Here is a 22,431-nt window from a genome sequence, read left to right as displayed (position 1 = left end):
TATTCCTAATAAAAATGATAATTACGACCACAAAAGCAACATTATATGGGAGCAACTGGGATGTTTGTGTTATTATAGAATAAACTTTCTGTCCATTAAAACTGTCCAAGAGAGAACTGAGATGATCCTATGATTCTATTTGGGAATGTCTGAACAGAAGCCAGAGTACCAGCGCTTGAATAGAATCTTTGTTTGGGCTAAGAAGCTTGGCTGGTTTCTCTCCACTCCTAGATTCTCAGAGCTGGTAACAACCTGGCAGCTTCTGGAGAGTGGGGACTCTGTCTTTCTAATCTTCAACCCCTTGCACTGTAGCCAGTCCTGAAGTGATGTGTGTCAATGTTTGCAGATGCGAATTGAGAACATCTGTTCTGGATGTGGGGCTCATTTGTTCTGACCTCCTTGCCTTCATCCAGGCTGTTTACTTCACCTGGGAAACCTCCTCCATCCACTCATCCTATCAAGATGGAACCCAATCCTTTGAGCCTCTCACTCTCCCACTCCCCAGATCAGTGCTTCTCATGCATTCAGTTTTTAGTTATGACCAGTTCCAAGTTACTCAGTCTGAGATTTAATGGTGGTACTCAGTGAATGCCTTTTGACATAGTTTTGTCCCCCCACTGAACTATGCTTTCTTGCCCTGTCTTTTCAACAGTACCCCATGTTTTCCTGGGGAGACATGAGTGGTAGTCAGGATAGCCTTGCTGATGGGCTTAGAGAGGGTAACCCTTTGAGAACCCCCTCCACACTCCCTGCTTGCCTTCTTCCCTTCTACTCTGTTCATTCTCTGGGTATTTAATGAATACATCAGCAAAAGATCCCATGGGAACTCAAACAGGCAGGAGGTAGGATGTCTCCATGTTATTACCTGGCCGGTGGAGAGTCCCCACCCTGAGTATTAATTTGGAGCATCGAGAGAGGAAGCCCTTAGTTCTGAGTTGGGGGCAGGAGCCTGCTGGCACAGTCCACCTTCAGACTGTGGTCTAGAGACTCTGTCTTTTCGTTTGTCTCCCTCCTTCCTCTTTTCTGACCTGTTATATCCTCTACTGGGCTTCCCAGGTGGCGCTAGTGGTAAAGAAAGAGAGGGGAGTCACTCAGTTGTGTCGGACTCTTTGCGACCCCATGGATTGTAGCCTACCAGGCTCCTCTGTCTCTAGGATTTTCCAGGCAAGACGACTGGAGTGGGCTGCCATTTCCTTCTCCAGGGGATCTTCCCAACCCAGGGATTGAACCCATGTCTCCTGCATTGCAGACAGATACTTTCCCATCTGAGCCACCAAGGAAGCCCAGGGAAGTGGTAAAGGATCTTCCTGCTAAAGCTGGAGACACAGGAGGCACAGGTTCTATCCCTGTGTTGGGAAGATCCCTCGGAGTAGGAAGCAGCAACCTCCTCCAGTATTCTTGCCTGGACAGTCTCATGCACAGAGGAGCCTGGTGGACTACAGCCCATGGGGTCGCACAGAGTTGGCCACGACTAGGGACACACAGATGCACAAATATCCTCCACCAACCTGAGACTGTCCCTCCAGTAACCCCAATATGTGTCTTGGGCTACTGCTCAAGATAAAAGTGGGGTTAAAACCCTAGAATTGGACTCTCTTTGAAGGAAATGTGGCTCTGCCAGGCCTCAACAGTCTATATCTATGCCATGACGTTCCACAGTAGGGCAATGATTCCACAAACAGAGCCCAGAAAGAAGAAAACGTGAAAGGCATGAAGCCTGTTCTCCCCATTTGCCTGCACTAGGTCCCCTGCCTACATAGGATCTAGGGAAGTCTTTCCTTTCCATCGCACATTCTCAGAGCCATGTAGTTAATAGTTGTGCTGGTTTTCCTTCAAAGAGATTTACTGAGATCCTTCTATGTGCTGGGCATCATGCTGGATGGTCTGATGATCTAATCCAAAATTCAGAACATTTGGCTTAGCCTCAAATCCCACTCTTGCTTTAGTCCAGCCAGCCAGCTCAACAAAGCCAATTTTCTCCTCATTCACTGCCTTCTACTGGCCTCACACCATTCTGCCTTCAAACACTGCTTCCCTCAACAGGACACCTCCTCCCCCGGAATGAATGAATCTCCAACCACAGTTCAGAGCTGTCTGCACTGCATATCTCCCATTTGCCCCACACACCCATGCCTCACTTGCCCTCTACCCTTCAGGATGCCCTGCAGAGGTTGCACCCGCAGCCACGAGAGCCCTCTGGCTTCCAGTTGGTTGGGCCAATAAGAAAGGACTTATGTGGGGTCAAGGTGTTTCCTCTCCTCTTTCCCTCCCTTGGGGCCACACTGCCTGTTGCTGAAAGGCCCTGCCCCACCAGTGCTCTACATAAGCCTCTCTTCCTTTCAGTGCCCCCGATCTCTCCCTCTTCTCATCCCTTCAGTCTGAGGCCGGTCACAACTCCACTGCTGCTCTTCCTGGCCTTCCTCTTGCTTCTTCAACACTTTACCTGCCTCACTGATGCCATCCAACCATCTCATCCTCTGTCTCCCCTTCTCCACCTGCGCTCAATCTTTCCCAACATCAGGGTCTTTTCCAATGAATTAGCTCTTTGCATCAGGTGGCCAAAGTATTAGAGCTTCAGCCTCAGCATCAGTCCTTCCAATGAATATTCAGGGTTGATTTCCTTTAGGATTGACTGATTTGGTCTCCTTGCTGTCCAAGGGACCCAAGAGTTTTCTCTAACACCACAGTTCCAAAGCATCAATTCTTTGGCACTCAGCCTTTATGGCTGAGTCTGCTTAAACTTGGCACACATCTAAAAATGTTCTCTGTATTCATTGAAACAGTCATTATAATGCTGACATTTCTCTTGTCTCTCCTGCTAGATTATGAACTCTTCAGAAAAAGGCCTGGGAGTATTTTTTTCATATCTTTTCTAGAACTGTGTAGAAGGTAAATGCCCCAACAAGTGCCTGTTGATGGACAGATGACTCATTACACTAGCAAGGTCAGGGTTGAGGGTCATGGGCTTGGAGATTAATTTCAAATTTGAAGATAAAATACAAACCTGTCTTCTCTTTTCAGGGAACTAAGCTGCCTTGGCCAGGTCATTGCTCTTAGATTCTTAACTTGCAAAATTGAGATGATAATACAAATTACTGCACCTCTCCAGGGCTCATTTTCATCATTAAAAGAAGGGTAGTTGTGGGAATGATTTTGTGAGGATTCAATAAAATTTGACATGACAATGTTTCTTACTCTGAAGATACAATTTGGGGCCAAGGGCTTCCCAGGTAGTACAGTGGTAAAGAATATGCCTGCCAAGGCAGGAAACATAGAGACTTGGGTTTGATCCCTGGGTCAGGAAGATGCCCTGGAGTAGAAAACGGCAACCCACTCCACTATTCTTGCCTGAATAATCCCATGGACAGAGGGACCTGGTGGGCTGCCGTCCACGGGGGTCTGAAAGAGTCAGCCACGACTGAGCATATGGGCACATTGAAAACTTACAAGTTGATTCAAAAATAGGAAAACTGAGCATATGTGCTACCATTGCTAGGGGATATTATTTATTATTTTATATAAGAGTTTTGTTAATATTTGCTCATTTGATTTGATGCAATAGACACTGATAACATCATTTTATGGAGGAGAAAACTAGTCTTCCAGGTTAGAGAACTTCCTTGAAGCCTCAGAGTGAGGAAGTAACAGAGTCCAAGTTTATGCTCAGAGTGTTACCTCCTGATCAGGGCTCCTGACCTTGGTTGTGAGAATTGCTTCAGAGTGACTTAGCCAAAGCCTTCAGCCAGAGATGTCTCCAGGAAGTCACCTGTCACTTTCCACACGTACTGTGTACTTTCTTGTTACATGCATCTCCAGGAGGAAGGTACCTCATCTGGAACTTTCTTTTAGAGCCCGCTGGGCTAGGAGGTGTGGACAGCTGAGAGGAAGGGGGAGGGAGGTGTCCTTCTTTTGTTACAGCCTCATCTTCCAATTGAATTCCAGGTTTTGCTCTAAGCTGTAGAAAGGAATCCCAATAAAATCTTAGGGATGTAGACAGTCACCAGAGATCAAGCCATTGGTCTATATACATAGAGGAAGTGACCTGGCAGAGTGTCTAGAGCTTTTGAAAAGAGACTCATCCAAGTATCTACCCCTTAATGTAAGGATATCAGGAATTTTTATAATAGGAGCTTCATTTTATTAGTAATAGACTGGCTCAGACAAAATGCAGACTTCTTGCTGGCAGTTAAGGCAGCATGACACCTTGAGCTATCATCATCATCTGTCCACCTTAATGTACATGGGTCTCAGCCCCTGGTTGGTGCTATTAGGGCCCCCAAGTCAGAACAGGCCACAAAACAAAGCTTTATTTAGCAAAAACTCATTTTTGTTGGGGAGTTGACCAATATAGACCAAAAGTTGAGGAATTGGTCAGACTGCATAAATTCACCTGTGTTCACAGTGACACTAAACTCAAGCAAGTTTAGGTACAAACACACTCAACAGCCTAGCTCTCTTGAATCCAGTGGGGGCAATCATATATTAGGGAGAGGGGAATATAAGCTTCAAAGTAAGGACCAGGGTCTGGGGCTCACACCAGACAGATGTAAGTTGGAGTAGGGCACTTCCTACAGACCCTCATAGGAGCCATAGGAGGGCATTGAAATGGGCTTTAGCACAGGCACAGTTGCCCTTTGCCCTGTATTTTAGTACCTGCATCACAGGCACTAACCCACAGAGGCTGGGCGGGGCTACTTCATCTCCGAATCAAGTTCACAGACTGAATACCATTCTTACAGGACAGAAATCTCAATGAAAGAGCAGGCTTGCTTCTCCAAACTAAGGGATTCTCCAAACTAAGGGATAAGGCGGACAGACACACGACTTTCACACAGTGGTCTATAATACCCAACAGCTGGTCTGGCTTGGTGGTTAAACTTGTAACTCTGGAATTAGACTGCTGTCATTCAAATTTTCCAATGAGCTCTGGTTGTCTATTGCAGAGACTCATTTGTCATTGTTGTTCAGCTGTCTAGTCTTGTCTGACTCTCCTGTGACCTCATGAACTGCAGCATGTCAGACTTCCCTAACCTTCACTATCTCCCAGAGTTTGCTCAAACTCATGTCCGTTGAGTCAGTGATGCCATCCAACCATTTCATCCTCTGTTGCCCCTTTCTCCTCTTTCCCTCAGTCTTTCTCGCATCAGGATATTTTCCAATGAGTCAGCTCTTTGCATCAGGTGGCCAAAGTATTGGAACTTCAGCTTCAATATCAGTCCTTCCAATGAATATTCAGGGTTGATTTCCTTTAGGATAGACTGGTTTGACCTCCTTGCTGCCCAAGGGACTCTCAAGAGTCTTCTCCAGCACCACAGTTCAAAAGCATCAATTTTTCACTGCTCATCCTTCTTTATGGTCCAGCTGTCACACCTGTACATGACAACTGGAAAAACCATAGCATTCCAGCTGAACTAATTCAAATCCTAAAAGATGACACTATTAAAGTGCTGCAGAGAATCATAAGGAATTAAAAAAAACCTATTTTATTGATTCTCTGGATTGGCTGGGCTCAACTGGTTGGTTCTTGGTTGGAGGTCTCTTTTGTGGCTGTGGGCAGATGGTGCCTGGTGTTGGGGTTAAATGAAGGCTCATCTGGGCTGTATGTCTAAGGTGGAGTCTTTATTTATATGTCTGGCACCTCAGTGGGCATGGCTACCATATCTAGGGATCACCCAGGCATCTTACTTTTCCTACCTAGCCTCTTCATGTGGCTAGCTTGGGTTTCCTCACAGCATGTCACTGTCAGGGTAGTTGAACTTGTTATATGGTGGTTGACTTCCCCCAGAAGAAGTGTTCTAAGAGCTTTGGGCAGGTGCCATGAGGTTTCTTATGATGTGACTGCGAAGTCACAGAGCACCGCTTCTGCAAGACTCTTATTGGTCAAAAGTGAGTCAGAGAACCAGCCCAGTTTCAAGCTGATAAATCCACATGGTGGTTTGAATGGCGGGGGGTACAGATCATTGTGGGACCATTTCTAAAGATGAGTTATAACATGTCTTATCAGTTGTAGGAGTACAGATGAGGTATTGAGTATTCAGTGCTTCTGTTTCTTCGTCTGTGGATTGGGAAAGGAACCTATAATGCCTACTTCCCAGCATTGCTTACATATTAACACATACACATCAAGGGATTCCTATAAAGACTAGCGTAACTAATGGGTTCAACCACTTTTAGATCTTATTGCTCATGTGTTGCCTTGATCGAGCACTTGAATTTCTCCCGAATATTTTAGTATGTCTGCGTCTTGTCTTCCCAGCCAAGTTGTAAGCTCTTTGAAGTCAAAGATTATCCTATAGTTTTCTCTTTAAATTTCTTTTAGTTGCCCTCAATAAATGCCAACTGAAAGAAATCGAGAAGGAAGAAGAGATAAGGGAGCTGGGGACCATGCAAACAAGTTTGGGCATCTTTATAATTTTCTCTGGGCTCAGCATAGCACCCAAGCTCCCGGAGAGCTGACCTTTGCCTTTTCTGGAAAAAACTAATAAGTTTTCCGAGATTGTAAAGGGGGCATTATTAATCTAGTTAATAGATTGCACTGTTTTTATGAGGACTTCAGCCCATTAATTGTTTCCATGCAAATGGATGCCGTTAATTACAAATTAATCTTATCTTTTTGTTAAGGCAGGGCCATCAGGACCTCCACTTGGCAATACTTGTTGGCACTTGATATGAATCAATGCTTATACTTGAAAGTAATAAAACTGCATTTCTTTAAAGATGGTTAATAAATCAGATCTTCATTAATGCAGATAAGCCAGACCCCCTACTTGTCTAATTTAAAGAGGTCCTAATTCATTACTGTGATTCATGTGTCCCCCTGGGGATGCTGGCCAGCAGGGCAGGGCACATAGTAGCCAGTTAATAAATCCTGTATTTCTCTGTTTGTTCTGCAGTGGGAGGCTGTCCGCTGGTCTTTCTCCTCATCAGAAAGCATCACTTAGATCCTTGCCAGGCTTGGTACCACTTTTCACATGGTCATAGTGGGCCTTAAAGAAGAACCATAGCCTTCCAGGAAAGCCTGTTGCCTTTATGATACATCTATGCTGGGAGTGCAAACTAAGGGTGGGGGACACCAGAAGCACTGTTGGGGTCAGACAGATGGCTTGTTTAGCAAGTGCTTGGACTCTGCTACTGGTTGAGGCGGTTGAATGGGGACTGTCTGTCCTGATGTCATCTGCCTGAGCATGTTGTACAAACAAGTGCATTATGTGACCCAGTTTTCCCCAGGACCTGTTAGCAATCCACTTTCCAGTCATACTGCTAAACCATTTCTCAGCCCATGACTCTTCACAGGCACATTTCCCTTTGTAGGAGAGCTGGTGCTTCCTCATCATATTTAGTGCCTGCAACTGGCCTTCCACCCACCTCCCTGAACCCCTGGGATCTCATGAGCCAGGCCCTGGCTTCCTTTGTTTGAGGAACAAGTGGAAGCCTGCAGAAACAGGGGGCTTGCCCGTATCTCTCCATCTGATGCACCAGCCCTTTGCAACAGGGAGTGGCCCAGATGTACCACTGAAATGTGGGGTGAGGTCTGCAAGAGTGGGCATGCGAGAGGAAATGTGGCTTCTGTTTTGGCTATGGGGAGCCAGGAGTGTGATGAAACGCTTGCCTCTGTTCCACCGAATTCATTTCTCTGAAGTTCCACTGTGCACAGGACCATTTGTTTCCACATTGTTTTTATTAAACAAGAAAGGCGAGCTTTATTACTGCGCAAATGAAAGCAGCCGGCAAAGACAGATACTTCCCAGATTCTTATTAATCTCCAAGAGTTATGGGGCCTCTGGAGTCCCACAGAAATTAACATACTCCACAGAATTCTCTTAACTAGTCACCCAGAGTAGCTCCTCTCCCCGGTGAGCAGTGATTGCTATAGGAGGGCTCTCTGGGCTGGTCCAGGACTCTTGCCCTCTCACTCTGTTCCATGACCCCACCCTCTCCTGGGTTGCCTGTGTGCTAACCTCAAGCTTCAGTGCACAATCTTAGATTTATTTGTACACCAGTTCTGGGCACTGTCTGGAAATGTGGATTTAGATATCGTTCACTTCACTCCCATATACAATTAAATATGTATGGATTATTTACTATTGTAGTATGGGAGAGCCTTGACATCTGTGAGATTATATCCCAAGGCTTTTGTGAATCTCAAACGCGTGAAAACCAAAGTTATGTATAATTCCCTCTTTCCACAAGTGCAATAGAAATCAGTCATTTCACCGATATTTACTCATTGCCATCCAGGAGCTGTCCATAGCACTCTCTGCCCCCAGACAACCCTGGGCATGGTGAGGCGGCTGGAGAGACAGGGGAGAGTTTGAATGAAGGGATGATAGAATCTGTCTTATGACTTTTAAGAATACCAGCCACTGTGTTAAGGAGAGACCATGAAGGGTGAAGGCAAGAAGTAAGATAACTAGTTAGGAGACTAGTTATTGAGTTGTTGCAACAACTCAAGGGAGATTAGTTAGTTCAGGGTAGGCAGGTGGAGAAATTCAAGACATGCTATGAAGACAGAGGTGACACACAGAGAAACTGCCATTGCTCCTTCAGATTTCTAAGGAGAGGTAGGGGTTGCACTGGGGAAGGATGGATGCTACCCAGTCAGCCAGGCTCATCCAGGAAGACAGCCAACTCAGCCTTATGGGCTCCTGAAAGAATTCAGATCACAGCAAAATGGTGACTTCTTGTCATACCATGGGATTTAGGGGTCTCTTGCAAGCAGTCAAAGATGGAAGACCAGAATGCGTGACTTCCAGGGTCTGCCATATTTACATAAGATTTGAATTGTTGTTGTTCAGTTGCTCAGTTGTGTCTGACTCTTTGCAACTCTGTGGACTTCAGCAAATCAGGCTTCTCTGTCCTTCATCTCCTAGAGCTTGCTCAAACTCATGTCCTTTGAATCGGTGATGCCATCCAACCATTTCATCCTCTCCTCTGTCATCCTCTTCTCCTCCTGCCCTCAATCTTTCCTAGCATCAAGGTCTTTTTTAATGAGTTGGCTCTTCATATCAGGTAACCAAAGTATCGGAGTTTCAGCTTCAGCATCAGGCCTTCTAATGAATAGTCAGGATTGATTTCCTTTAGGGTTGACTGGTTTGATCTCCTTGCTGTCCAAAGGACTCTCAAGAGTCTTCTCCAACACCACAGTTCAAGAGTATCAATTCTTTGGCACTCAGAGTTCTTTATGGTCCAGCTCTCACATCCTTACATGACTACTGGAAAAACCACAGCTTTGACTAGGCACAGACCTTTGTTGGCAAAGTGATGTCTCTGCTTTTTAATATGCTGTCCATGTTGGTCATAAGTTTATTCCAAGGAGCAAGCACCTTTTAATTTCATGACTGCAGTCATCATCCGCAGTGATTTTGGAGCCCAAGAAAATAGTCTGTCACTGTGTCCATTGTTTCCCCATCTATTTGCCATGAAGTGATGGGACCAGATGCCATGATCTTAGTTTTTGGAATGTTGAGTTTTAAGCCAGCTTTTTTACTCTCCTCTTTTACTTTCACCAAGAGGCTCTTTAGTTCTTCACTTTCTGCCATAAAGGTGGTATCATCTGCATATCTGAGGTTATTGATATTTCTCCTGGCAATTTTGATTCTGGCTTGTTCTTCATCCAGCCCGGCATTTCGCATGATGTACTCTGCATATAAGTTAAACAAGCAGGGTGACAATGTATAGCCTTAATGTACTCCTTTCCTAATCTGGAACCAGTCTGTTGTTTCATATGCATGCAGTTCTAACTGTTGCTTCTTGACCTGCATACAGGTTTCTCAGGAGGCACGTAAGGTGGTCGGGTAATCCCATCTCTTTAAGAATTTTCCACAGTTTGTTGTGATCCACACAGTCAAAGGCTTTAGCATAGCCAATGAAGCAGAAGTAGATATTTTCCTGGAATTCTCTTGCTTTTCCTAAGGTCCAGCAGATGTTGGCAATTTGATCTATGGTTCCTCCACCTTCTCTAAATCCAGCTTGAACATCTGGAAGTTCTTGGTTCACACACTGTCGAAGTCTAGCTTGGAGAATTTTGAGGATTACTTTACTAGCATGTGAGATGAGTGCAATTGTGCAGTAGTTTGTACATTCTTTGGCATTGCCTTTCTTTGAGATTGTAATGAAAACTGACCTTTTCCAGTCCTGTGACCACTGCTGAGTTTTCTAAATTTGCTGGCCTATTGAGTGCAGCACTTTCACAGCATCATCTTTTAGGATTTGAAACAGCTCAGCTGGAATTCCATCACCTCCACTAGCTTTATTCATAGTGATGCTTCCTAAAGCCCACTTGACTTCTCACTCCAAGATATCTGACTCTAAGTGAGTAATCACACCATCGTGGTTATCTGGGTTACTAAGGTCTGTTTTTGTACAGTTCTCCTGTGTATTCTTGCTACCTCTTCTTAGTATCTTCTGCTTCTGTTAGGTCCATACCATTTCTGTCCTTTATGGTATTCATCTTTGCATGAAATGTTCTCATAGTATCTCTAATTTTTTTTGAAGAGACCCTAGTCTTTCCCATTCTATTGTTTTCCTCTATTTCTTTGCATTGTTCACTTAGGAAGGCTTTCTTTTCTCTCCTTGCCATTCTTTGGAATTCTGCAGTCAGATGGGTATATCTTTCCTTTTCTCCCTTGGCTTTCTGTTTGAAAGATTTGAATAGTGTATATTAATTTAAAGAATTTTCTAGCTGATTTTCCAGTAAAGAAGTAAAATAGCTTGTGTCACTCTACAGGTAAGAAAGGAAAGGCTCAGAATTCAGGTGACTTTTCCAAAGTTACAAGTTAATTAGGTCCACGGTTAAAGCCCAGATCTCTTGGAAGCCTGGATCGCCAAACATGGCTTTTCCCACAGTAGTAGCGTGTGACCTCCTTACTGAATACCCGGGGCTGCCCTGGGGTGGATCCAGTGGTGAGAAGGAAGAACAATGCCAGAGGAAGTCTGGTCCTTGTCCTAGAAGAGCTAGTGGTTTCTTTGCAGGTAGGACTCATACAGACATACAACACTTAAGGAGAAGTGTGCTCTAGAATGGCGCTGCTTAAAGTTTAAAGCAGTATTTGACCAGGTACAAGAGCAGGGGTTCTGACTACAAATGCTTCAGCCATTAAGAAGGTCATCCCCATGGAATGCTTATGGGGTGAGTGCTCCAAGGCAAAGCGTACAGGGCAGGGTTGTGTCTAATAGCTGTGAATCAGTAAGTGTGTTTTGATAATTTCTATTTTCTTATCTCATGATGCCTCCTTCACACCAGAGCCCTTTAGCTTCAGTGAGGCCAGTAGCCCTAGGTCCTTTTCATGATAAGCTCACTTCTGCTATCAATGCTGTTGCTTACCCTAGTTCCCTCCAGAGGGAGGGCTGTGTTCTCCCAGCCCTCTTTCCAGAGAGATGCCAGCCCCACTGTCCTAACAAGTCATTACTGCTATGCACCAAGTACCCCCCCAGAGGCACAGAGAAAAGTAAGGAGAAGCTTGGAGGGTAAGAAACACACCTGGAGAAGCTTGGACCGGGAAGGGGGCAAGAGTGAGAAGAAGAATGGCTTCTTTCTTAAATACCTGGACTTGGGCATATCTGGGTGCTCAAAAAGGGTCATGGCAGGGTGAAACCACAAAGCAATTTAGATCATGGAGGAAGGACTTGTTCTCCTAAAATGGGAGGTGTTTCTAGAAACCAATCCAAAAGGTTCTGCGGACTTCCCAGGGGGCTCTGAGGGATTCCACTTGTAGGGACTGGGGAAGCTGCTGGGATGGATGAGTGAGAAAGGACAAGTCTTGCTCCCTGCAGGGGTGGGGCACCCTGTGGGGCCGGGCCTGCAGCCCTGAAGCAGAAGGGCAAGGCCTCCCAGAGCTCTTCCTTGGGAATGAGTTTCCCCTCTGGAGAGCACCGCAGGCGCTGAGCTTAGTTCAGTTCAGTTCAGTCGCTCAGTCGTGTCTGACTCTTTGCGACCCCATGAATTGCAGCACGCCAGGCCTCCCTGTCCATCACCAACTCCCGGAGTTCACTCAGATTCACGTTCATAGAGTCCGTGATGCCATCCAGCCATCTCATCCTCTGTCGTCCCCTTCTCCTCCTGCCCCCAATCCCTCCCAGCGTCAAAGTCTTTTCCAATGAGTCAACTCTTCACATGAGGTGGCCAAAGTACTGGAGTTTCAGCTTTAGCATCATTCCTTTCAAAGAAATCCCAGGGTTGATCTCCTTCAGAATGGACTGGTTGGATCTCCTTGCAGTCCAAGGGACTCTCAAGAATCTTCTCCAACACCACAGTTCAAAAGCTCTCTGAAGTGCAAATGGAGTGGGAGTCAGGGAAGCCAGGACCCTCCTCCTGTCCCTAGGTCTTGGAATGGTGGTGGAGCCAATGCTAAAGCTTCTAGGAGTTTCTGCTTCTTTGTGCCTGGGGACCAAAGGGAGTGAGGCATGTGTATCACGTACAGCACTTTTGTCCTGTCCTTTAGCCTTGGCGTGGCTCTCCTTCAGTACATATATTACCCAGGACAATGACTTGAAAGTCCCTTTCTGGGGCATCATCTTCTGTCTTGGAAAGAGATTGTCAGCCTTTCCAGATGGGGCATCGTGGGGGAGGAGATGAGGGTCTGGTGTGAAGAGATATTCCCAGTTCAGGGTCAGTGAGTGGGATGTGTGTGTATGTGCGTATGTGTGTGCTTATGTGCATATGTGTGTGAGTACACGCACGTGCGTGCATGCACATGTGTGTATATGTGCATATGTATATGTATGTGTGTAAGTATGTGCACATGCACGTGTGTGAAGGAAATGGCACCCCACTCCAGTGTTCTTGCCTGGAGAATCCCAGGGATGGGGGAGCCTGGTGGGCTGCCGTCTATGGGGTCGCACAGAGTCGGGCACGATTGAAGTGACGCAGCAGCAGCAGCAACAGCAGCATGTGTGCATGTGCGTATGTATGTGCATGTGTGTGTGCGCGCGTGAATATGTGTGCATGCGTATGTGTGTGTGCCTATGTGTGTGAATGCCTATGTGTGTGAATGCGCCTGTGTGTGTGAGAGAGAGAGAGAAGCTTGGTGTCTGCGGCAGCATCCAGAATTCCTATGGAGTCCCCCCAATGCAGGGAAATTCTAGAGATCACTGCAAGAGGGGAGACCTCAGAAAGCAGGTCCTCTCTTTTTACCTCGAACCCATGCCCAAGCTCTCCGAGCCTTGAGGTGGGACTTGGGCCAAAGCAGTGGCCAGGGATGACTATCTGACAGTGACATTTACATCTGCTGCCTGGCACTTTCCTCCTCAGGAATTCAATTTTTTTTCTATTTCTCTTTATTCAGTGTTTCTTCCCTCTACATGAATTTAGATCTGAGAATGCAGGTGACCTGTCTGCCATACTGGCATGTCCCCTTCCTAGTGTCCATTATATCCCAAGGCCCCCTTGCTCTTGTCCGTTTCCTGTCTTCATCCTGGGACATCATGTCCCTGACTCTGCAGACAGATGGGTCTCTTGAGAAGGACTCCCCTCTGCCTCAAGTATGTTCTACTCTGCAGTGAAAGAATGCATAAATGCAGGTTCCAGCCTTTGAACAGGAAGGGGATGGCACATGGGGAGAGGTCAGAATGATTGGGACCCAGGCCTCCTGAGACTCAAGGGAGGTGTAGTCTCAGTGGGCACATAGGAGCCCTATTCCAGATGCCTGACCAACCTTTCTCCATGCACAGGAGGGCGAGAGAGAAAGAGAGAGAGCTGCGGATAGAGGTGGAGATGAAGGTGGCAGTAACCATAGTGACCGAGGAGGAGGGATACGGAGTGGGTGAGGGAGGAAGGCAGAAAACAAAGGACGGAGGAGCAGAGGGTAAGGAAGGGAGAAGGAAGAAGAAGAGGGAGAGGAGAAGAGAAGGGAGAGGAAAAGGGGAATCCGGAAAATGAACTGAATCTAGAACCACAATGTTTGTCTTGAAATCCAAATTCCATAATTACTAATTTTAAGAATTAAACAAATAGCTTCTCTCTCTCTGCTTGAATTTCTTCCCTGTGACATGAGGAATGATATCATATCTTGCCAATCTAACAGGTCAGTTGTGAAAATCATTGAGGCAATGTGTGCTGATGCATTTTTGTGGTATGAAATGGCCTCTAATACAAATAAACACATGTACCTATGTACCCCGCCCCAGCTGACCTGCATGTCGTGTCACAGTAGTTGTAACACTGCCTCCGCTACGGGGGCCGTGCTGATTTCTCTTGCATCTTTGCCTTTCCCACTTCCCATATCTGGGATCCTTTAGTCTTTACTCCTAACCATCACCTTACATGTTAATTGGAAGCACTTCTCAAGCATCTCTCAACTCCTCTGGGCTTTGGGAAGCATTTCTTGATTGCCCAGCCACCTCTGATAGGTCATTTCTCCGAACTGTGAGCCTGTAATGGGAGAAGGGGCTTCCCAAGTGGTGCTAGTGGTAAAAAATCTGTCTGATAATGCTGAAGACATAAGAGACATGGGTTCGATCCCTGGATCGGGAAGATCCCCTGCAGGAGGTCATGGTAACCCACCCCAGGATACTTGCCTGGGGAATCCCATGGACAGAGGAGCTGGTGGGCTGCAGTCCATAGGGTCACAAAGAGTCAGACATGACTGAAGTGACTTAGCCCGCACACACACTGGGAGAAGATGACTCAGGAAGGACTCCTTCCTCAGCCCCACCCTGTTTTTGCATCTGGTTATCAGCTGGAATTGTGAGCTGTTTTATTTATTTATTATTATTTTAATTTTTATTTTTACTTTATTTTACTTTACAATACTGTATTGGTTTTGCCATACAATGACATGAATCCACCATGGGTGTACATGCGATCCCAAACATGAACCCCCCTCCCACCTCCCTCCCCACAACATCCCTCTGGGTCATCCCCGTGCACCAGCCCCAAGCATGCTGTATCCTGCATCGGACATAGACTGGTGATTTGATTCTTACATGATAGTATACATGTTTCAATGCCATTTTCCCGCATCATCCCACCCTCTCCCTCTCCCTCTGAGTCCAAAAGTCCGCTCTACACATCTGTGTCTTTTTTGCTGTCTTGCATACAGGGTCATCATTGCCATCTTTCTAAATTCCATATATATGTGTTAGTATACTGTATTGGTGTTTTTCTTTCTGGCTTACTTCACTCTGTATAATCGGCTCCAGTTTCATCCATCTCATCAGAACTGATTCAAATGTATTCTTTTTAACGGCTGAGTAATACTCCATTGTGTATACATACCACAGCTTTCTTATCCATTCGTCTGCTGATGGACATCTAGGTTGTTTCCATGTCCTGGCTATTATAAACAGTGCTGCGATGAACATTGGGGTACATGTGTCTCTTTCAATTCTGGTTTCCTCGGTGTGTATACCCAGCAGTGGGATTGCTGGGTCATATGGCAGTTCTATTTGCAATGTTTTAAGGAATCTCCACACTGTTCTCCATAGTGGCTGTACTAGTTTGCATTCCCACCAACAGTGTAGGAGGGTTCCCTTTTCTCCACACCCTCTCCAGCATTTATTGCTTGCAGATTTTTGGATTGCAGCCATTCTGACTGGTGTGAAGTGGCACCTCATTGTGGTTTTGATTTGCATTTCTCTAATAATGAGTGATGTTGAGCATCTTTTCATGTGTTTGTTAGCCATCCGTATGTCTTCTTTGGAGAAATGTCTATTTAGTTCTTTGGCCCATTTTTTGATTGGGTCGTTTATTTTTCTGGAATTGAGTTGCATAAGTTGCTTGTATATTTTTGAGATTAGTTGTTTGTCAGTTGTTTCATTTGCTATTATTTATGTGAGCACAGGTGGGATGGTGTTATTGAAATATTTAGGAAATATTGTATTTTTACACAATGCCCTGCTGTGTCCCGGGGTGAGAGATTATGTGTGGAAAGAAGACAAAGAGAGTTTTCTTGTCGGGCTAAAATAGACTGTAAGTTTCTAATACAAAGATGGCAGACAAAATGGCGGGCAGTGCTTCCCACCTCCATCCCAGGCTCTGATGAGGAGCGGACCCATTGTGCAGACTGCTGCCCTCCCTGTAGAGAGAAGCCATGGCATATCGGAGGTCCAAAGCTGCCTTAGCAAGTCAGGCTATTTTGAGGGGTGTTTCTTGACTGTTCGAGAAGAAGTAGCTCAGAGAACAGAAGGGAGTACCTCTCAAACAGTTTCCTGCATTGCAGGGATGGTAGGCTGCAGAGGGAAGCCTCCGATTTGGGGACAGAGGAGGGTGGGAGGGAAATGTGTGGTGACATTAAGCTTCCGCGGGGATCACACACCCTGGTATATTAATATATGGACTTTTCTTCCATGGTTGCCCGCCTGCACTCAGGTGAGGAGGAAATGGTGCAGGAAGGAAACACAGAGCTGAGCATGGGTGTGGAGTCTGAATATTCAGGGTCATGGGCTGCACTCTCTGAGCTGACTCTCAAGCACACCTAGAATCTTCTCTACTTAGTCTCTCTCTTCTTCTCTCTGTCCTGTGTTCCCAAGCAGATTTTCACAACCTCAAGGGCAGAAACTTTATGAAATACTCTGTAGTTCACAGCACTAGCATACTGGAGGGATTCTTCTAATCTTCCGTTGAACTGGTATGAACACAGTAAGACCCATAATAGAAACATGGGATATAGGTTCAAGCTAGGCACTGTTCTGAGTATGTTAAACACTCACTCCATAAGAGCCTTATGCGGTAAATACCACAATTGAATACAAACGAGGATACCACTACAAAGGGAGATGGAATAACTTGACTAAGGTCACATAGCTAAAGAATGATAAAACTGAGTTTGAATCCAGGGAGACTGACTCCAGCATCCAATTCCTATCTGCTGAGCTGAACTATGCTTTCATGCTACGTGTGTGTGTATGTGTCTGTCTGCGTGTGTGTGCATGCGCGTATATGCACAGGGCAGAGGCTCCATATCAGTCTAGGAGGAGAAGTTAGAAATGACCAGAAGAATGCAAACTCAATAGGGAAGGAGTCTTGGTGGGCTTCAAGAGACAGAAACCTCTTTTTCAAAGCGAACATCCCTCCAACACTTATGCAATCCCCACAAATAGGAATATTCTTAAAATAGACCATTTCTTCACATGCTATGTTTGTATCAGTCTCCTCCCGGTCTCATTTTTAGAACAGTAGGTAATCTTTACTCCTATTAGTTGTCTGTGATTTGAATTCTCTCAGGACGGTCTTTCTGAGATGGCTTCTCTTTCTGCTCACCAAAAGCACCTGGGCAAACGGGCTGTGATGCTGGGGGAACAGGAAGGGTGCGTGAGTAACATGGCCACTCTCAAGCCACCGTTAGCCTCCTCTCCATGAGGATTGATTATGTGTCCTCGAATAGTGCTGTGAGGAATGTGGGGGCAGGTCCCCTTTTGTCTCCATCTCTCCTGGCTTCCCGTGCAGCTCAGCTGATAAAGAATCCACCTGCAACGCAGGAGACCCCAGTTTGATTCCTGGGCTGGGAAGATCTGCAGGTGACTCGATAGGCTACCCACTCCAATCTTCTCCAGTTTCCATGGTGGCTCAGACAGTAAAGAATCCCCCCACAATGCAGGAGACCTGGGTTTTATCCCTGGGCTGTCGGGAAGATCCCCCGGAGAATGGCAACCTACTCTAGTATTCTTGCCTGGAGAATTCCATGGACAGAGGAGCCTGACAGGGTACAGTCCATGGGATCCCATACAGTTGGCCACAACTAAATGAAGCGACTTTCACTTTCACTTTCTTTGCCCTGGCTCCCAGCACAGGTTCTAGTGGATCTCCAGTGGTTGTTAATTATGGACCCACGAGGAGAAGAAATGGCCTCAGCCCAGAGCCCTCTCCATGTCTGGTTGGGTTCATGGGCAAGTCTGAGTTTTGCTCAGGGACCAGCCTTTATAGATGCCAAAGTGAAATTCTCAGCTCAAGTTTTTGTGGAATTTTCCTTATTGAGGATGATGCCATTTCCAGAGGACAAATGTTCTTTTGGCCTATTGCATTTGTTATCAGATGTGCTATCACTCGAAACACTGAGAGAAGATGTGTTTTCTCAGCTGTAGGGACGCTGTCTTAGGGGAGAGATTCTATGCAGTGGAAGTTCAGCAAACCCAGGGATATGATTTAGAAGCAATTCACTAGGTCAGAGACACCTTTAAATCAGAAATGTGGCAAGGGGAGAGGAGAGAAATCTCAAACAGTTAGTTATTTTGTCTACAAATCAAGAGCACGGTAAACTTTCTCACTTTTAACTTCCGTTGAAACAATGGTCATAAACAATGTGCAATGCTAAAAACTAATTAAACAGCCATCCTAAATCAACAAAAAAGGGTAAATTGAATTTTAAGTAACATTTGCTCCTGTGAAATGTGTGTGGGGCGATGGGAAGGGAAATGTGCTTTTCCATGCTGGCCTGTCCCGAGGCTGACCCTTGCGTGAGTTAGGCTTATTAATTAGTGAGTTGATCAGCCTGTCCCTATTACCTCAGCTGCCTTGTGTTTCACTGAACACTCCTCTTTGGGTTTCACTGAACCCACCATCACCATCACCACCATCATCACCACGGTCGTCATCATCATCATTGCCATGCCTTTCTTAAAGCCATTTGTCCAACTAAAGCGTTCTCTTTTTTTCTGCTTATCTAAACTCAACTCATCCTTACCTGCTCTCAGTTCTTTCCTTCCGTCTGCTCAACAGTGCTTCAAGATTCCTGCCTCTCAATGGACACCTCAGTGATCATCTGGACCACTTACTGCCCACCTGTTACACCCAGCATCATGAAAGCTATTTACTCAGTTCTTATCGTTCTCATGTTTCACAGTCCCCCTGCACCCCATGCTAGCCAGGAAGGGCTAGATTGTACAGGAACAAAAGATTCCCAAATGTCAGGGCCTCAACACTAGAAAGGTTTTGTTCAAGGATCCAAGCGCAGGGGGGTCTCCTCCAACTAGTAACTGTGTCTTGGGGTTACAGGGCCACTTTGCTGCTGTCCAGGGGTAGCTGGTGCTTTCCAATGACTCATCCTGGACGTGGACAATGTCATTTTTGTGCACATTTCATCGGCCAATTTATCACACAACTGCCCATCTGCAAGGCAATTGAAAAGTACAATTTTCCAGGTGTCTGGGAGGGGAGGAGAACTGGGTATTGGGTTTTGATGCCAGCTACATCAGCAATTAGATAATAATTTTGTAACAGTACCTTAGATAGCTTATATTTCTTAGTGTCTCTCATGGTTTTGGTAAAATAGGCTCTCAATAAATGTTTGTTGACTAAGTGACATCATCAATTATCCTTTATGGAACATTAATTTATGATATTTTTATCTTACTAGGGACAAGCAGAGTGGAATAAAGACTCATAATTAAGGTCTGACACATGATAGAGCATTCATTCATTCATTCAACAAATGCCTTTTTAAGGCCTTATATATTCAAGACGGTGTTGTAAGCATTTGTAAACAATGTACTGATTGTTGTCCTTGCATAGCTAGCTTGTAGAGAAGGAAACAGACAACAAACAATAAGTATAACAAATAAAGAAACTACATAGTGTGATCGAATGTGACGTGCTGTGGAAATAAAAGATGGAAAAGCAGATAAAGGTAAGAATAAAGCCACCACTTCCCTGGTGGCTTAGATAGTAAAGAATCTGCTGCAATGTAAGAGCTGCTGCTACTGCTAAGTTGCTTCAGTCGTGTCCGATTCTGTGCGACCCCATAGACGGCAGGCCACCAGGCTCCGCTGTCCCTGGGACTCTCCAGGCAAGAACACTGGAGTGGGTTGCCATTTCCTTCTCCAATGCATGAAAGTGAAAAGTGAAAATCAAGTCGCTCAGTCGTGTCCAACTCTTAGCGACCCCATGGACTTCAGACTACCAGGCTCCTGCGTCCATGGGATTTTCCAGGCAAGAGTACTGGAGTGGGGTGCCATTGCCTTCTCCCCTGGCTTCAATTCCTGGGTCAGGAAGATCCCCTTGAGAAGGGCATGGTTACCCACTCCAGTATTCTTGGCTGAAGAATCCCACGGACAGAGGAGCCTGGTGGGCCACAATCCATAGGGTCACAAAGAGTCGGGCACCACTGAAGTGACTTAGCACAAAGGATATAGAGATTGAGAGGTTTTCAGTGAAAGTAATTTTAATTAGAGTTGTCAGGGCAAGCTTCATTGAAATGATTTTGGAAAAGAAGCAGGTGAGCAGATATTTGGAGGAAAAGCAAGTAGGAAGAAGGAAAAGGCTTTGCTAAAGCCTTAAGCTGTGGCATGTTTGAGGAACAGCATGGAGTTCAGTGCGGCTGGAGTGAGATCGTGTGGACAGCTGGAGATGAGTTTAGAGGGATGATGGGGCACATTATGAAGGCTTGTAGGCTATCATATGACTGGATTTTTCTCTGAGTCAAATAAGAGGTGATGTTGAGACGTTCTGATGCTTAGTAACACATAATTACACATGTATTCTATGTGTGTCTATTTTAATCCAAAGTAGGAAGTTTAGCTTTTGTCTCATTTACATTTCTTGGCTCTCAAAATAACATATTTACCTTTGCAGAGAACTTTTGAATGAATTATATCATAAAATAATAATTATAAAGATAAGAGGGGGCTGGCACTATTATCAGCTCCCACTTATGTCACGTTTATGGACGACCGAGATGGAAATTTTGCCTAGAATCCTTGTGGCCCAGCTACCCAAAGGATGGGGCTATTAGGGCTTAACTTCTCCCTTTCTAGCCTCTCCGTACTCGTATCATAAGATCTTAGAGAAAGAAACTTAATCAGCAGAATCAAACGGGCGGTGAGATGAGCTCCACATAATCCCCAATCTCATTGAGTCTGAACATCGCTTAATAAAACTCACAGTTGTTGTGGGGAAGGGATATGGGGCTGCTGTCTCTCCAGCCCGCTGAGCTACCACCTGCTCCCTGCAGGGGCCACACTGCTCATCCCCGGAGCATCATCGCTTGTTTTCCAGCCTGATCTCCCTTCCAGGGAGAAAATAACCACTGGTCTGTGGGCTCCAGCAGAGTCTCTCCCCAGTTCCATTAGGGCCTGTGTTCACTGCCTCGTCATGTTACCAGTGACACCAGCGTGATGACCACTCTCCCCTGGAATTCCTAGGGGGCTTTCCCACTTGTTTGGTTGTCTCAGATCTGGTCAAGGTGGGGCTTGTTTCCCTTCCCCCGGCCAGGCTTATTTGTTTTTAATTACTTATTCCATTGCTGCATGATAGTGATTGCTGGATATGAGGCCAAGTTTGGAGAAGACATTTTATCCCTAAATTTGCTATCAGGCACAGGGTCACAAACTCCCCCACCCCATGCTGACCCTTCTCCTACCCTGGATAGGTAAGGTGAAGTCGCTCAGTCGTGTCCGACTCTTTGCGACCCCATGGACTGTAACCTACGAGGCTTCTCCATCCATGGGATTCTCCAGGCAAGAATACTGGAGTGGGTTGTCATGCCTTCCTCCCAGGGGGATCTCTCCTAGGGTGTCGACTCAGTAGTGATTATTGGATTATCCTGGGGTCTGCCTTCGAATTGCAGGCAGATTCTTTACTGTCCGAGCCACCAGGGGAGCTCTACTAAGTAAATACAGAATCAATGATAGTCATTACTTCCTGCCACTCAGTGTCCAGCCCTTTCTGACAATATTAACTCTTTGATGACTATGTGGTCCACATTCTCTCACCTGACTCTTGGTCTCTGCTAATTGTGATGATTATGCACCACCTTTCCCTGCCCTTTACTGTCTTGCTCTCTGCCCTGGATGCTGAGCCCTGCATGCTACCTCCCCCAAGCTCCCTTGCAGCCTCTGTCTTCCTGTTGGGTTCAGTGATGGGATGCACCAACAGGGTGTAGGGGGTGGTGAGGAGACTGCAGTTGAGATGTTTCTGCCCTGCTGTCTTACACTTGTGACAATTGGTCTGCTTATAGCTGTTATTTTTATGCCTGCAGCTCCTGCCAGGAGGGCCCTTTTCCAGGGCTCCCTGGGTTCTGGTAATGTCAATTCCTCCCTCCTCTGGTCAGGGAGGCCTGGCGTGTTGCAGTTCATGGGGTCACAAAGAGTTGGACACGACTGAGCGACTGAACTTATCTGAACTGATCCCTCAGAGGGACAGCCCCTGCTGTTCGAATTTTAGGATGCCTTGACATCTCCTGTTGACTTCCTTAAACCTGCACCTAATCCCACTATCAAATTCTTTTCAAAACCCCAGCTTGGGTGCCTTCCATTTCCTGCTGGGCCTTCAGTGATAGACCAACAAACACTTCTCTCTGAGGCAGGAACAGGATATGGCTGTAGATCCTGGGGGTTCCTTGCTGTCTCCTCTCCTAGAGTTTTTATCCTCATCTTTTCCTGCTGGACAGTTTGGTTAGGTGACATCAGCCATGGTTAGCCTCTGGGTTGGGAGTAAACTAAAGGTCATCTACCACTGAGAGCAAATGCTGCAGGCTGGAGGCAGGGGTGCAGGGGTGTTGA

The sequence above is a fragment of the Ovis aries genome, chromosome 23 (genome assembly GCF_016772045.2).
Source record: "Ovis aries strain OAR_USU_Benz2616 breed Rambouillet chromosome 23, ARS-UI_Ramb_v3.0, whole genome shotgun sequence".
In the NCBI taxonomy this organism is placed as follows: domain Eukaryota; kingdom Metazoa; phylum Chordata; class Mammalia; order Artiodactyla; family Bovidae; genus Ovis; species Ovis aries.
The sequence above is the reverse complement of the archived record's forward strand: the minus strand, read 5'-3'. Positions refer to the sequence as shown.